The sequence below is a fragment of the Dioscorea cayenensis genome, chromosome 16, assembly GCF_009730915.1.
Source record: "Dioscorea cayenensis subsp. rotundata cultivar TDr96_F1 chromosome 16, TDr96_F1_v2_PseudoChromosome.rev07_lg8_w22 25.fasta, whole genome shotgun sequence".
Lineage (NCBI taxonomy): Eukaryota > Viridiplantae > Streptophyta > Magnoliopsida > Dioscoreales > Dioscoreaceae > Dioscorea > Dioscorea cayenensis.
The window spans coordinates 6,342,593-6,354,087 of NC_052486.1; the positions used below are offsets into that span (position 1 = coordinate 6,342,593).

An 11,495-nucleotide genomic window follows, 5' to 3' on the forward strand; every position below is an offset into this window, starting at 1 on the left:
AGGTAACCTAAATTCCACTTAACAAGAAATAAAAATAAAGTAAAATAAGAGAATAAAGTAAAGAAGAAACAAGACACCATAATTTATATAGGTTCACCCTTAAGTGAACTACATCCTGTTTCCTATTATCACTGCAATACCCACTATGAAGAATTGTTCAAGAGTATAAAAACACACCCCACACACTCTCTTTTGTGTGTTACACCTCTAAGAATACTTCAAGGATTTTATCATATTTTTGCTCAAGAACTATTACACTCACTCTCTCTTGATTTTTTTTCTCTTGCTTGTTCATAAGAGCACTTATGAACTTTGGCACACCACATCATCCAAAGATCTTCCCCTTTAATAGGCAAAGAGTTTGGATGAAAACAACACATGGGTAGCTTTAATTACACACAAGGTGGCTTCAAAGTCAAGATTAATGGCTACCAACCATTAACATGGTTTCAATGTCAAAATTAATGGCTACTAACCATTAACATGAGTGAGTTTTTTATTTTGTTTGAACACATGGGCAACTAGATTTATCTTTATTTTTGAACAAGGAGATGATGTGTGGTGACGTGTCTGGAGGTGGAGGGGATGAGTGTTTGGGTGAACAATGAAATTAAGGAGATGAGAGTGTTGTTGGGCTGGGTTAACAACATAGACATCAGTGGTTTCGATTTTCTAGTTGTTGATTTCCTTCTTCATGGTCGGAGCATAGGCCTTACGTGTGTGTTGATCACTAATCAGGATGGGGATTGTCTTTAAATTTCCATGGTTAGTAAGTCTTCTTTTCCATTATTAGTGCTTGGATGCATATTCTGTGGATTTTAGTTGTTTCATTTTTTTTTAATTTAGTAATCAGGATTTATTTGGTGATTTATTTGGACATGGGGATTTTATTTGGGGATTTATTTGGTTAGAGAGAAGTGAAGTGATTTGGGGATGATGTGTTGTGTTGTGACTTGTGAGGATATGAGGGGCTCGGAGTGGACTAGGGTGATGTTGTTGGTACAGTACTATGATCGAGCTTGTACTATATATTCATGTGTGAGGGAGGGGCTTTGAGTTTAAGACCCTGGTGTTTTAACATTTCTGATCCATTCAAGACCAGATTTATTGTAGCTAATATTTGAGCAAAATTTGTGCCAAAATTAAATAATATGAGGTCAATTTAGGCGTAATCAAAGTCAAAACTTAATTCAGTTCCACCTTGAGTGAAATTAGAACCAGTTAGAAATCAAAGAGTTTAATGTTCACATTTTCTCTTAGTTGTTTTGAAACAATACCCCATATTATGTTCACATCTATTTTTTTTTCATGAAGGACCTTGAGCCTGGTGGTTACTAGTCTATTACAATATTTCAGCAAATTACTTCTGTGGACAACAACATTGCTGTTTAAATTATTGCAGGAAGTAACCTTAAGGTACGTATGTAGTTCTTAACTTCTTTAAATAACCTTTTGGCACGGGTTTAAAGTAAAACTAACCTTTTGGTACATCTGAATATTATTAATAGGCAGTTTACAAGCATTATTATCCAGATAGTTTGACATTGCAAGAATTCATTATTTTCTTTGGAGTAGACCCTGGTATTTTAACGGTTCTAATGCAAAGGCTGGGTCAAGGAAGAAAAAGAATGCATGATGATGATTTGGATGGAGAGGAGGATGTTTCCACATCATCTAACCAACCACATGAAAAAATGAGTGATGATATCTCTCATCCTTCAGAGGTGTCTGCCACATGAGCAACATCTGGTAAATTATCTAATTCCCTTGTCCTCAGTTACTTTCGAGTAAAATTGATTTCATTTATATTGCTTATAAATCAACTATCCAGTTTCTATATTCTAATTTTTGCTTAAAATGAAAATTGTGAGTAAATGTGGGAACTGAAAAGAGATGTGTTGCTCAAGATAATTCTATCAATTGGATTTGCTCGATACGACCATGGAAAGTCTTGAGTATATTATCATGTTACCCATGCTCATCATCGGCACACATAGGATATTATATGTTAAATAACACTGGTTGGAAATGCTGGACAATTAATGATAGTGTTTTCTTGGGAGAACAACTGCTTCAAACGCACTTGTTTAAAGATTAGTTAGATAGAGGTGATTGCAGGTTTCTAATTAGGATGAGAAATTTATCTTGTTTGATTTTCTCAATTGTTTGTCTCCGGGAAAATCATAAAAATTCTTGGCTTGGCTCATGCACTTCTCTAAGCCTAGCAGGAAGCTTATTATATGAATTGAGTTGTTGAAAAAGTTTCAGGTTTTACATAAATTAGAGAGCATTCTTTAACTTGACAATGAGTAAACACGATACCTGATTCTGTTGTCTGTTTGTGTTATTTTTCTATTTAGCCGTTTCCCTCAGGCACTATTGGTTACTAACGTTGTTATTATAACTAGCTTTGGTGCACCATTCAAATTTATCCCCTTTTAGTGTCTTCTATATATATCAAACTCAAATAAGGTAATCTCTTTGTCTTTTTTTCCTTCAGAATTTGAAGAAAATAACAAAATGTTACATGAGCATTTATACAAGAATACCATTTTGTGAAAATATGAAATCGTGATGCTCTTTTGGTTTTTCAATGTATATATATATGCACCCATAAGAATTAAATTACATTCTATATTCTTTAAAAAAAATTTTATTTGTTGATCAGATGCATAAAAATGACACACACACACATATATATATTAAGCTATATCATCAGTAATTATCAAATCATCAAACTTTTAATATAATGAACAGATGTAGGTTGTTAGCATATGAGCATGCAGTAGAACTTGATCCTAAATGTTTGGAATTGGAGCTTAAGGCTCAATTGGAGTTCTCTTTCCCCCTCAGTTGTTTATGCCCAAACATAGAATTTTCTGCTTAATTAAACATATGATGTAGAAATGCTACTTTCGAAGTTCCACATAAACAAATAAAATTAGTAACTTCCCTTAGTTTCAAAATTCCATACATGGGAACTTGTGGCCAATTCAAAAGCCAAACTATTTTTCTTAAGTTCAGTTTGGTCTGTGTCAACCAATTGTTGTAAGTAATTAGTGAAGGTTCAGGAATGACTATCTAATTTACATAGATATGCTGGATTTGTTTGTTACATGTTCTATGTTTTGGACAGAAAATGAACCATGTTTTATGTGATACACATAGCCATCTAAGGCAAGTGATGTCAACATTGCACGTAAGGGAATGAAAATTATAGGTGTGGTTTTGAATGTTTGGAATTATTTTATTTTACATGAATGTTTGGTTCAACACAAGGATAATTTGCAAAACAATAGAAATAATGCCATAGTTATAAGTTTGGCCCAAATCCAATCAAGATTTCTTAAAATAAACTATAATTAACAATATAACTGTAATATGTTAAATATTTTTTAGAGTATTTTTATCAGTGTACTCTGAAAATTCATCTAGTTATAGATTATTAACCTTGCTGGTTATCTAATTGAGAACCTCTATATATGAAGCATGATATACAGTATTATATATATATATATATATATATTCCAACCAAACCTTGAGAGTTTGTTTTTCTGGATGTTCTTCAGACCATACTTCCTACATTGAAAGAAAAGAAATTACAAATAGCCACGCATGCAGTGTTGTACTCTAGTCTCAATTACTATATATCCAAGAGCTTTCCCATGAAATATATTCTTTCTCTCTCTCTCTCTCTCTCTCTCTCTCACACACACACACACACACAGACACACACACACACACACACATATCTATGCTATATAAAAAAATAAAAAATAAAAAAGACAACACGACATCAAAGATGATCCTTAAACAAAAATTAAATGAAAAAACCTCACAATTCTTTTTTTGAAGATTCAGTTGTAGCTGGGAATTCATGCTCTTCAGGTGGTATTGGAAGGCAAGGGAGAGTATAGTACATAAAGTGGGTTACAGTGTTAGTATGAAGTTAATCAAATATTTGGGTATTGTAATACAATAGAATTCGTTCTACAGAGAAGGATTTAGTTTGATGCAGAGAGGACATTGGAAACTTGGATGGATGATGTGTGTAACATAGTGTAGAGGGTGTCTAGATTAAGGAATATGAATGAATGATGTTTTGATTTATTATGTAACTAGGTTGTTTTAGTTAATTCAATATTTTTGAACTGTTTTCTGGCTCATTTAGAATTTGAGAATTTGGGGTTTCTTTCTCTCTAGACTCAGTATCATGTAACTAGGTTGTTTTAGTTTATTTAAAGCTTTTTTGTGGCCAAGTGTGGTTATCCTTGTTTTGCAATATGATAATTTTTATTTGCTTCTCTTTGATATGGCCCACGGTATTCTGATAAGTATCTTCATATGATGACTCACAATCAGGAGTCATTTTTACTACTATTACTATTTGTGGAGGAGATTTGTTTTGATCGAATGCTGCTATAGAAGTGTTTTTCCCCCTAGTTAAGACATGTTTGATCTATTCTTTTTCTAATCAGTTATTTTCATGCTTATGAATATGAAGGGCGATTACTATTACTAACTATATTTAGTTTACCTTATTGAAGTTAAAAGCATTTCTTTTGATTAGATATGTGATTGGGTGATTTCATACCTTAAGAGGATTAATGAGAACATTAGTATAGATGCTTTTGACATACATCATAATTCACTTTGATATCATGGCATTTCACTCATTTGTTTCCTATTAATAAGATGGGCGTTGATTTGTACTAATTGGTTTGTTTTAGTTTTTAAGTTGGAGAACAAACTAAGATAAGTGAGGATTTGTTTAGTCTAACAAATTGATTGCTTTCAATTATTAATTTCAAGAAGAAAAAAAGATTGGTGATGATTTGTTATGCCTTACAAATTTGTTTGCTTCAACTATATATGTTCGAGAAAAAATGAGGGGCTGGAACTTGTCTTCAGTAATATTAGAATGGTATTTTTAGGAGAAAAGCAGGGAGTACGGATAATGAATGGTTTTTCTTATAAGGAAAGTAGGGAGTACAAATAATAGTATGTATCTCACAATTTGGTACGGTGTTGCTTATATTTTAATTTTTGGCTTCTTAACCTTGCTTATGATTTTTTTTTTTTGGTTAAAATTCTTCTTTATCCATCACTTGGACATGTATGAAAAGAACATTGTGAGATTTTATTTTGTATAAAATTTTCAAATTGATCATATTTTATGTACTACAATGGGTGATGGCATCGTTGTGAAAAGAAAATTCACAAGAGGTTTTTTATATATTAAATAAGTCTTTTCTTTCTTTTTTAAGTTGGTGGTTTGACAAGTTTGGTAAATCTATTTATTTAGAAGGATTTAATGATGCTGTTATGGATTTTATTTGTCATTCCCATGGCTCTAGACTTTCTTAGGATTCCACTATGGCTAAGGTTCTTTTTTTCGAAGGTCCAACTGTTGTTAGCTTAGTCCTTGGATTTTTATCATGATTTTCTATGCCATACATTCCTTATAGAATCAAAACTATATAAATATTTATTTTTGGATTTGTCCTTTGGCATAAATCATAAGATATTCGGAGAGCGTCAACATATATTTTTGTTTTTCTGTTCATAGTAAAACATTTTTTAGTTTACATAGTGTTTGGATTCAAAAGTTGAAGGGAAATTAAGGGGATAGAAGGGGAGGGAAAGTGAGGGAAAGGAAAGGACGGGTTCAACCCTCGTTTGGATAAACAAATTTTAAGGAGGGAAAGAAAATGAGAGTTTTCTAAAAAACCTTGTTTGGTTACGGAAGGGAAAGAAAAGGAAATGATATATAATAATATGATTTACCAATTATACCTTTATCAACACCAAATTACTTAATTATGATTTAAAACCCAATTCCTCCTACAATTCTATATGGATCATCACAAGATCACTTTATCATATTGTTAATAAACCTATTTTAATATTTTAATTCATAGCATAATAATCATGTTGAATTAGATAATTATTAGTTTTTTTTCACTCAAAAAAAAATTTAATTTTATTTATACTTCGAATAAAATTTGGATAACAGTAGAATTATATTAAGAATAGAATTCTATTAAGATAAATTATTCTAAGGATTAATTGAGAAATAAAAAACACAATATAAACTAACAGATAAAAAAATAAGCAAACAAAAAGAAATACATAAAAACAAAGATTTGTGATGGATGTCATGTGAATACTTGTTTAAAATAAAATTAGATTGAAAAAAGTGAAAGAAAAAACTTATGAAGTGGTGCTATGTAATTAATTTTAAAAAATTAAGGGTAATAAGGTCTTTTAAAAAATTTTAAAATCTTTACGAGGTTCTCCCTCTCCCGGCACCCCAAATCGGGGGGCCAGGAAAAGGAGGGGTTCAAAGGGTTTTGGAGGGTCAGAGTTAACCCTTCCTTTCCTTTCGTTAAATTAAAAATATCAATTCAAACAAGGGAAGGGCCGATTCTGACCCTCCAAAACCCTCGTTTTACTTTACTTTCCCTCGCTAGCCCTCAATCCAAACATAGCATTAGTGAATCACAATATTCAGTCGAAGTATTTTAATTTCCAAAATTTTAAATCCATGTTATGATATGGAATTTTGCTTTTCATTGATGTGGTTGTGCATTATTTTCAGCATAGTTCTGCGCTTATTATGCTTTATACATACTAGCAAGTGGATTTATGGGGTTTGTTCTGCCATTATGTTGCTGTGTGATGTGATTATTGGGAAAACCTCTTTGCTTGATGTCTTGTGTGAATAAATTTTATGTTTCAGTAGTTGGTGATTTTTGTATATTGATGTTGCTATATTTTCAAGAGCTACTTCTTTTTTTCCTTCTGAGTTAGATAATTTTCTACAATCTAGTAACATGAATTACATTTTTAAATGTCTTGCTCTTTCTTGTTGTATTAACTTTAATTTTGGATTAATTGTAGCATTTACTTTTGTACAAAATAAGGCTTTAAATGTTTTTAAGGTGCTTATCCTTTAGAAATTTTCAGCATTATTGACTTGCTGCTTGAATCTATCCAATATGATTGAAGACTTTTCCCATAATTACCTAGTTTCTTCTTGGAATTGTCTACTATTTCTTGCCCTTGTCTTTGACCTGATCCTACTTTGATATTCTTTCCTTCTATTTAATGTTTTTTTTTGCTATAGGATTTAAATACCTCCAGCATTTGATCATCTTGTACTGGTGTATGTTTCAACTGTTCATTAACAACAGTTGCCTTTTAATAGATAGTAAGTTTTTTTTTTGTTCAGATATTATACTATTTTCAGTTGGTTGGGTTCATCCTTTTTCCTTATTAACATATCCTGTCAGTTTAGGTTGTTGATGGGTTACCTACTGAATTCATTTTGGGTAGAGGTAATAGCCATTCAAGTAAAGCCATGATGGAGGTTATGCCCTACACACAATCTTTATTATTGAAACGATGGGCAATAGCATACCATTCAAAAGTTGCACGTCCTACTATGACCATGCCTCGGCTAAAGGTCATATATTTTATCTTGTGGGGTTATAGTGTTTAAGTAACTTGAGATCCATATCTTGTTGAAATTTTCCCATTTTATATTGCAGGCTATGGTTTCTAGTACGATTGGAGGCTTTCTAGATTTGGCATTCAATTTTAACACCCAAGCTTTTTTAGATGACAATCTACTTGGTTAGCATGGATATCAATTCCAAAATATGATTTTTCTGGAAGGACAGTGCTTTTCCAATCTTGGGCATTCATGTTTCTCAATCTATCATGTTTGCATATCAGCTTTATCACATTGGTTGGAAATTAGTGATGCTTGGGGATAATACATGAATTAAATTGTTTCCAGGCTTATTTTCAAGAAAAGATGGAGTGTGCAATTTTTTATTAAGTCTTAAACATTTTCATAACTGACTTATTTTGTGGCTTTTTCCTTGTCTACTCATATGTTTATAAGATTTGTCTCGACATTAGCATGGTCAAAAATGTTGATGAATCCTGTCATGAGGGAGAGCAAGAAGGGAATATATATATATATATATTTCTCATTATTCAGCATAAATTAATTCCTTGGTCAGTTAAGATAAAATATATCTAAAATTTCTAATGTCAGACATATGTTAAATATGGTAACCCATAAACTTTGTAGCTTATTGAAAACATGGTATGTTTTTATCTATGGTATTTGGATGAGTTATCATCAGAGACTTTTGGTAATGTGAGCTTCTGACTTATTAACTGAGCTTGTGATATCTCTCAAATGGAATATCAAGCTCACTGACCAGCGAAAGGAGCCATGAACAGAGATTTAGATGATTATTTTCCTAGTCAGATTAAGCTTCTAGATAATAGATGTTCAAATTTCTGTACATTTTAGTGATGTTAAATTTAGAATCTTGTACCCGATACTATTCACAATATTCCCATGTTTTGAATCCATGTCTCATTTCTGTATGTTCATTTTATTATCTCATATCATTTGAATGTGTGTCATCTTTTTTTCATTCTAGTGCTGAAACTCTTATTCTTATCATCTTTATTGCTTATGCTTTTTTTTTTTGTTCATTTTTCACTCAATTATGTAAAGGATATAGTTGAAGTTGATAACAATGTCACTCGTCATTTGGAAGCTGAGCTTGCTGCTAATGACTGGAGTCTTTTGGTAGTAGTCTATATCACTTTTTCTTCAATAGATACATTTTTGTTGAAACTATTACTTGTTAACTCATGTCTTCTAATAAAAATAGATTGATGTCAATATTTTTCCAGGGTATTATTCCATTTTTTTCTCTATCCTTGTTAATATGTGATAATATTGTATTCCTGAGCATGCATGTTATTTTTGTAATTTCTATTCATGACTTCTTATTGCATTGGTGGTGGATGGTAAATGCAATTAGGCAGTAATATCAGTATATGCAAGTTGTTGGAGACTCATATGTTGTATTCATTGTGTATGAGTAATTGGTTATCGTCCCTAGTCATCATTGTAAGTAGGCTTTTCTATATTCACATTGTACAATATTACTCCGGAAGTTTTAGCTATGAATGAAAGAGATACTTGAATTATGGAACCTAGTTTGACAGTCACCTGATCAAATACTATTGATTTTACTCTTATATTGCTATTGCAATTTGATTATATGAGATTATGGCAATGTCTAAATTCTGTAGAGAACATTTTAGTCCATGATAAGACTTGCTAGGTTTATATATATATATATATATATAATATTCTATGATCTGAATTGGCTTAGTTGGTTCTACTAATTAGATTGTCTTTCCTTATGTCAAAAGTCATAGGGTTAGAAATTTGATTAATTTGTTGATATATTGTAAAAGTTTTATAATGAGTATGATTGATAGGTGAGACTCATTACATTCAATATGTATTATATGAGTAATTTTTATGCATTATCATCTTTCTCATCCAAGTTCTTCTTCTAGATTCTTCAATATCTTGGATTAGATCATGTTGGACACATTGGTGGGAGCCAGAGGTAAATCTTCTGTTTTACTTCTTACTATCTCATCTTCTAGTAGCATTTTAAAAATTTGATTTATTAGTTTCTTTGTAGTTTTAGTAAGTTGATGACCCCAAAGCTAAATGAGATGGATGAAGTTATTAAGACGATTCACACTTGCTAGCTTAAGATCAAGACATTGTTGACAAAGGGACACGCTTTTGGTCTGTACTTCATACCTAGTTTTAATTTACTTATCTATCAATTATATGCACCATCAAATATTATGCTAGGATAAGATTATTGTGAAGGGTAACTAATTGATAATGATATTCTGTTAGAACATAGTTCAATTAGTGCATTGTCATGGTGGTGATTGAAAATTAGAGTATAATGAGTTAAAAGCAGGATCCTATTGCATGCATCCTACCAATCTCTATTAGCTAAATCCTGTTTAATCCAAAACACAGTATCTGCATATATTAGAACTGTACCTTGATGATATTTCTTTATAATGGATGTTTGTATGGCATACTTTTTGATGTTTTAATCATTTAACTCTTGTCTTGTCATATGACCTTATGAGAAATAATAGTTAAGGAGCCTTTCTTCTTAGCGCTTTATAATTTCAAGATGTTTTAAACACACATTTTCTTCCCATTGGTGCATTTGAACAATATCTATGTAATTTTTTTAGTCTTTTGAAAATTCCTATGTAACCTTTAATTTGAGTAGTGATACATGGCTCTTTAGTTGCTAAATTTTGCCCAACCTGTCACAACCTGTTGCGTTAAAGACTATTTCATGAGTAATTACCATCTTTCATTCTCTATATCACCAGTGATTTCTTATGTAATTAAATTCTTATATTCTTTCTTATAATATTTTCTTATGGTTAATTTCTCTAGGAAATCTGGTGGTTGTAGTTTTATCAATAGGTTTCATTGTTAAGTCTCATGTAGTCAGTGTGGTTATTAATGGATGGCAGGGCCTGAGTAATAGATGCAACATGGAAGTTGTGGATCCTAAAGGCCTACGTCTGATTCCATGTTTAAGTAGCTTTTATGGTTGCAGGCGATAATTGTCGATCTGAGAAGTTCATGCACAGGTTTTTTTTTTTTGAAATAATTCTCTCTTAAAAATTTCCATATTCTATATATTCAATGGATTGATTTTGGATAGCTTGTGTGCAAACTAAAAAAATGTTATTTATATAGTCTTTTTACTTTACAAATTGTCAATGACCTTTTGCTTGTTATTTTTCAGGTGGCCATACATAACCCTAACTTTAGCTCTTTTGTTTGGTGTGTTAGCCATTAGTACCATCTAAGATACTTTGTCATTATCTTGTTACAAGCACACCAAATATTTCTGGTTTGAAGTCGTTGATGAACTTGTTACCTAGACATACATTCTTTTGGTGGTCTTAGTGCTACTAACAACCCTGATGGTCAGCAATTGATCATAACTTTAATAATCAACTTGCTAATTGAATCTTTCTTTGACGTAACATTAATCTCAACCTTTTACAGTAATGTACCGCCTGAAGAACTTTATGCAACCCAGCTGTCTCAGCTTCAAGAAATGGGTTTCTTCGATACATACGAGAATATCCGTGCTTTGATTTCCACTTCTGGAAATGTCCCATACTGCAATTAAATGTCTCTTGTGAAATCTCGATCAGTAAATATGTGTATATCATGCAATGGGCTCTTCATACAAATTTGTGGTATACATGTCCATGAAATCTATTACCCTTGATGCATCCATCATCTTAAGAAAACTTAAGGGTGGAAAAAACACTTCTATAGTCCCAGCTTCTAATTTTGGCCTGCAGTAAGCAGATGGTGCTTGAGAGCTGTGAACTTATAGTCATCCAAAAATATTCATGTCCTTATTTCATCCAAGCCTCCATTTAGAGCATTCAATGAAGTTTGATATTTGTAAATACCAACATTAGATATGTATAGAGATTAGAGTGTACTCTAGACATGGATATATTTTATGGTATATTATTACATAAAAACCTGGGAACAATACTGTTGCACCTGAGGAAGAAGAAAACTTTGAAAAAAT

At 31.7% G+C, this 11,495-nt stretch overlaps 2 long non-coding RNA genes across 2 annotated transcripts; both read left to right on the forward strand.

Annotated features, from left to right (window-relative positions):
* The first annotated feature begins 567 nt into the window (after window positions 1-567).
* LOC120278435 lies at window positions 568-1,822 on the forward strand. The gene is made up of 3 exons (XR_005541733.1): window positions 568-765; window positions 1,315-1,416; window positions 1,576-1,822. It is a non-coding gene; the product is annotated as an uncharacterized LOC120278435 (long non-coding RNA).
* A 6,724-nt stretch (window positions 1,823-8,546) lies between these two features.
* Window positions 8,547-10,475, forward strand: LOC120278436. The gene is made up of 3 exons (XR_005541734.1): window positions 8,547-8,617; window positions 9,403-9,455; window positions 10,408-10,475. It is a non-coding gene; the product is annotated as an uncharacterized LOC120278436 (long non-coding RNA).
* The last annotated feature ends 1,020 nt before the right edge of the window (window positions 10,476-11,495 follow it).